This window comes from Ranitomeya variabilis, chromosome 5, assembly GCF_051348905.1.
Source record: "Ranitomeya variabilis isolate aRanVar5 chromosome 5, aRanVar5.hap1, whole genome shotgun sequence".
Lineage (NCBI taxonomy): Eukaryota > Metazoa > Chordata > Amphibia > Anura > Dendrobatidae > Ranitomeya > Ranitomeya variabilis.
This window is the reverse complement of record NC_135236.1, coordinates 404,632,823-404,638,822: the sequence shown is the minus strand read 5'-3', so window position 1 is coordinate 404,638,822 and position 6,000 is coordinate 404,632,823. Positions and strand designations below refer to the sequence as shown.

General features: G+C 46.2%; 1 long non-coding RNA gene across 1 annotated transcript; it reads left to right on the top strand.

Moving 5' to 3' along the window:
* Positions 1-331: 331 nt before the first annotated feature.
* On the top strand, positions 332-3,992 carry LOC143773693 (uncharacterized). The gene is made up of 3 exons (XR_013215309.1): positions 332-394; positions 582-644; positions 2,816-3,992. It is a non-coding gene; the product is annotated as an uncharacterized LOC143773693 (long non-coding RNA).
* Positions 3,993-6,000: the final 2,008 nt, after the last annotated feature.

The following is a 6,000-nucleotide window of genomic DNA, read 5'->3' as shown; positions in this document are numbered from 1 at the left end:
CATAACAGACTTGGACAAATCTATAGATAGTGCCCAAGTAGAAATACGGAAAGGATGTCCAGCTGAGCGGATTGAACAATTTGAAGTGGAATTAAATAAAACCATGGATCAAGTGGTGAAAAAAATTCAGGATAATCAGTCATTGAAGTACAGTAGAGATTTGAAAGATTATCAGATGAAAAAGGTCTACCTGTGGAGAAGTAAAACGAGTTCTACTATACGTAGAACATCCTCTAATATTTCTATTGCTTCATTAAGTGGATTATCCGATACATCTGCATCATCAACTTCTACACATGGTACAAGTGAAGTCCACAGATTGCGTAACCACGCTTACCATCCTTATAAAAGAGGTCCCTTGAATTCATCTGGTGCGGATGGCAGAGACAATAAGGTGATTAACTTGAGCCATCATGTACTATCTGAGGTGGATTTGTCGGTTCTGGGTAGGGGTCTATCCTTCTCTCCCTCACCGGGGTTGGACACCTTCACCTTGGTGAAGGATTTACACATTTTTGCTAGATCGTTGCTGTTTAAACGGTATTACTATAATGATGAATTGCAACGTCTTTTTCCTACAGAGGAGGAACAAGAGGCCGTGAGAATTCTGGAAGAACTGGCACTTGAGCACAGCGGTCTAGGAGGTAAGGTTCCTCCATGCATTCGCCCACGGTCCACTAAGTTCCCCCCATTTTCCACCTGTCCCAGCATTGATTTATTTGTGCGGGTGGTGACCGAAGAATTACTAAAAATTCCGAGATATGGGGGAGGGGATAATTTGACCAGGGAGGAAAGGGTCCGGTTTAAGTTTCTTCAAAATCTTCCGGACGTTGTACTGAAGCCGGCTGACAAGGGTGGCAATGTCGTTGTTTGGCCTAAAGTAATGTACGAGAGGGAGGCATTTCACCAGCTAAATAACGCTGTATGTTATAAGAGACTTACATATAATCCCCTCTCGGCGTTCAATTCTAAATTAGAATCTATTCTTAAAAAGGCATTGGACGGCGACATTGTCACCAGGGATCTGGCTTCAGCTCTACTGGTCAAAGAACCCACCATCCCCACATTATATCTCCTACCTAAGATCCACAAGGATAGTAAGTCACCACCCGGTCGACCTATCGTGTCTGGGAGGGGGAATTTTCTGGAACAGGTCAATAAGTGGATTGACTACCACCTCCAGCCGCTGGTGCTCAATTTCCCCTCCTTTTTGAAGGATACCGGCGACCTTTTGCGCAGGGACGACGGCTTGTGCTTAGGGGGTGATACTCTTCTGGCTTCAGTTGATGTAGAATCACTCTATACGAATATTCGCCACTGCGATGGGCTTCAGGCTGTTAAATTTTTTCTCAATACATCTATGTTTTCTCCAGCCCTGAGGGATCTCATCCTGGAGCTTTTGGAGTTCACCCTCACTCACAATTTTTTTGTGTTCAAGGGATCCTTTTACCTACAGCTCCAAGGTACAGCCATGGGTGCGGCCTTCGCTCCGTCCTATGCCAACCTGTTCCTGGGGCTGTGGGAGAGGGATCTCTTCCTGTCAGACAAACAGGGGTCGATGGATCGCGTCCTTCTTTGGACGCGATACATCGACGATATCTTCTTTGTCTGGCAGGGCAATGCCGTCGACCTTGCACAATTTGTCGCCTCTTTGAACAGTAACGATCTTAACATTCGTCTCACCCCGGTGTGGGATTCCGAGAAAATTGATTTTCTGGATGTCACCATACGTAAGGATGGATTGGGCCTTATCCAGACTGACATTTTTCGTAAAAAAAAAACGGCAACAAATACCTTGTTGCACGCTTCTTCCTGCCATCCGCATCATATGATTCAAGCAATTCCTGTGGGTCAGTTCCTTCGCCTTCGCCGGATATGTTCCACTGACATCGATTTTGAGTTGCGGGCGGAGGAACTAAAACAACGTTTTATATCAAGGGGGTATAGTGGTCGGAGTGTTAAGAAGGCCTACCATCGCGCTAAATACTCCAACCGTAACAACCTGTTATATAGTACAGCCCCGAGAAAATCTGGTGGCAGTAATACGGTACGGTTTGTTACTTCCTATAACCCCCAGCATGAAAAGGTGCGTGCGGCCATAAAGAGCGCTTGGCCCATTTTGAAGGTTGACCCAATTTTTAAAAAATTCCTCCCTGCTAATCCTCCAATTGCGTTCAGACGTGCTAAAAATGTACGAGACCAATTGACGCGTACTCATTATGTTGGGCAGAGTATCCCTACTTTTCTTGATGAAATGCGGCAAGGGGGTGGGTGCGCTCCGTGCGGGAGGTGTGTCGCCTGTCCTAACATTGATAGATGTACTACTTTCTCTACTTCTGATGGTATGAAACAGTTCACCATCAGACAACATATCACATGTATATCTCGTTATGTGATATACTATGCCACGTGCCCGTGTGGCCTTATTTATGTGGGATTAACCACACGCCAACTGAAGGTCCGGGTACGTGAGCATGTGTTGGGCATAGAGGCGGCTACCTCCTGCACGGATGTGACCACTTTGAAGACTCTTCCGCGCCATTTTAGAGAGTTTCATCAATGTGAGTTCCCAATTACGCGTCCGTGGTATCGATCTTCTATATATCAATATTAGAGGGGGCAACCTCTCTAAACGTCTGGCGCAATTGGAGACGAGATGGATGTGGACATTACGGACCATCCATCCAGACGGCTTAAATGAGAACATTTCGTTTGCTCCCTTCTTGTGATCCCCCTTGTTGCGCATTTTGGTGTGACTGCTGCTCCCATGTACATTGTTTTTAATTAATTTTTTCTTATGTTTTTCATTATTTAGGTTATATATTGTACCATCATGCTTACAGTGGAAAGTAGAAGAACGGCCTGAATAATGTGTTGCTGGCGGGATATATTTGTTAGCTGTATCGTGGTCCTAATGTATTTCATCATTGGGTTGCATGTATATTGTTTTAAGGTTATTGAATATTTAGATTAGGGGGTTGTTTTATTGATGTGTCTTATTTATGTCTCCCCTTTATGTATTTGTATTTTTACACATAGTAACATTGGCCTGTTTGTTTGTTTGTATTTGTTTTGCGTTAGGAAATGTATTTACATTTATTTATTTGATATATATATATTTGGCCATGTTACTTGCTTCTTTGTTTGTTTATTGTTATTTCATTACATGTTTATGTCTGTAATATTGTTTTGATTGTTTGTCACATATGTGCGCCTTTTTCGTTGCATTTCTATTTTTCCTAAACCCTAGATTTATTCTATACTCGCCTGTGTTGCGCCGGCTTTGGCGTCCTTGCTGCCATGGGAGTCCGGATCACGTGGGCCCGCGTGTTTCCGCTTCCGGATGGCGGCGGGACTGCTGTGGTTGGCGTTGTTTGCTGGCGGCGGCTTCCTCGCTGCAGCTCGGTGCCGGATCACGTGTTTCATACGTGTTTCCGGTTCCGGCTGGCGGCGTTTTTACTGTGGTTGGCATCCTCTGCTGACGGCGGTGTCCTTGCTGCTGCCTGGGGCCGGGTCACGTGTATCTTACGTGTTTCCGGTTCCGGCTGGCGGCGATGGCGCCGTGGTTGGCGGCGAACGCAGGTGATGGTACTCTGCGGGGTTTACTGATTGTTGGCCACGTATTTAAGATGGCTGTTTTCACTTGGTCCCCCATGTCCCCTGAGGAAGGAGCAGCGTTGCCGCTCCGAAACGCGCGTCGGGGTGGGTCCTGGGTCCCCCATCTGCTGCACACACCAGGTATGGTAGATATACTTCTGTTTGCACCTATTTAGGTGTTTGATATCAGGCCTGCTCTACTCTATTAACTATTCTCTCTATTTACATGGGCTGGTATCTCAATACTACTTAGTGCTGCTGTGTGTGTTAGCTATGGGTGGTACCACAGGCCCCTATGTGTACAGTGTACTGCGGTTCAGTGTTTCACCACCCTTACCTTTGTCCTTTGTGCCTATACATTTATACTGTTTTTAAAGGTATATTAATAAAAGTGATATTTTACGGGATATAACTGCGTTCTTGTGGTGATTAGGATCCCGGTCAGTACAACACGGATCTCCATCCGTTCCACAGCCTGGTCTGTGCGAGGTCCAGAGCACCTGCCATGTGCTCTTCAGGGAGCCGCCACTCCCAACACATGGGGCTCTCTCCAGGACCTTCCAGCACAGACCATTCAAATCCACACTCAGAGCCCATGTGACCAGACCTCAGTCACATTATATACTACTAACCACTCCCACAGGTGGGAGTGTGGATGTGAGGCTAGTTTGTCCCGCCCATCTCACACAACTAGCCTAGTAAGTCTCCCTTACAACTATACAAACTCTTGAGGGACTACAGGTCCCAGGACAACAACATTGCATCAGACTTACCACACAGATTCCCTCTGCGACACATATCGGCCATTCACTACACTGCCAGTCACTGTTTTACTACCATTATCACAACAGATATGCCTCAATGCATTTCCCAAGGAGCACACACAGCGTCCCCTAGCTGCCACAGGGGTCACTATACTACAATATACATACATACCTATACTATGTGTATGCATTTATTTTATCTATCCTTATTTAACCTGTCAGTGTGATTTTACAATACAGCGCGCTGAATTGCCGGCTTTTCTAAAGGACACCACACCGGTGTGTATTTCTCGCAAGTCACACGCATGGTCTGTGTGTAATCCGTTTTTTTCTCGCACCCATAGACTTTCATTGGCAAGTCTCGGCTGTAATACGGTGCAAATCGCAGCATGCTGCGATTTCTCTCGCATGTACAGTTAAGGCAGGTTTCACATTAGCGTTTTGAGGAGCTGCAGACTTTCTCCGTGAAGCCCCACCCTTGGCCACACCTCCTCCGCTAGCTCCGCCTACTTCTGCATGCGGACTGCATGCAACCTGCGTACCTATCTTTAACATTAGGTACGCAGGTCGTGCGGCTGTATGCGGATGCTTCCGCATGCGTCGTTTTGATGATGCGGCGACCAGCGTAGGACGCAGCTTGTAGCAATTTTTTTTTCTCCGCATCGTCAAAACGACGCATGCGGAAGCATCCGCATACTGCCGCATGACCTGTGTACCTAATGTTAAAGATAGGTACGCAGGCCACATACAGGCCGCATGCAAAAGTAGGCGGAGCTAGCGGCCGAGGGTGGAGCTTCACAGAGGAAGTCCGCAGCCCTCCGCAGCTCCTCAAAACGTAAGTGTGAAACTAGCCTAAGTCCATATATATTTGGACAGAGACAACATTTTTCTAATTTTGGTTATAGACATTACCACAATGAATTTTAAACAAAACAATTCAGATGCAGTTGAAGTTCAGACTTTCAGCTTTCATTTGAGGGTATCCACATTAAAATTGGATGAAGGGTTTAGGAGTTTCAGCTCCTTAACATGTGCCACCCTGTTTTTTTTAAGGGACCAAAAGTAATTGGACAGATTAAAATAATTTCAAATAAAATGTTCATTTCTAGTACTTGGTTGAAAACCTTTTGTTGGCAATGACTGCCTGAAGTCTTGAACTCATGGACATCACCAGACGCTGTGTTTCCTCCTTTTTGATGCTCTGCCAGGCCTTCACTGCGGTGGTTTTCAGTTGCTGTTTGTGGGCCTTTCTGTCTGAAGTTTAGTCTTTAACAAGTGAAATGCATGCTCAATTGGGTTGAGATCAGGTGACTGACTTGGCCATTCAAGAATATTCCACTTCTTTGCTTTAATAAATTCCTGTGTTGTGTAACAACCCTGCTGGCATCACTGCATGCCCCACCTGCTTTTCACACAAACTCACTCACTCCTCCGGTCCATGCTCTGAGTTCTCGCTGCTGCCAACTCCATGCTGTGTGCCTGATGTCTGCTGCTTGCTCTGTGCATGCTCTGTCTGTGTGCATAGGGGGGCGGCGCCGGCAACTCCTGATCTTATTGAGACTGTATGCACCTTGCTAAGGTGTCCCCGGCCAATTGCCATGAGGCTTCCTGTATTTAAGACCTCCCCACCCATTGGTGG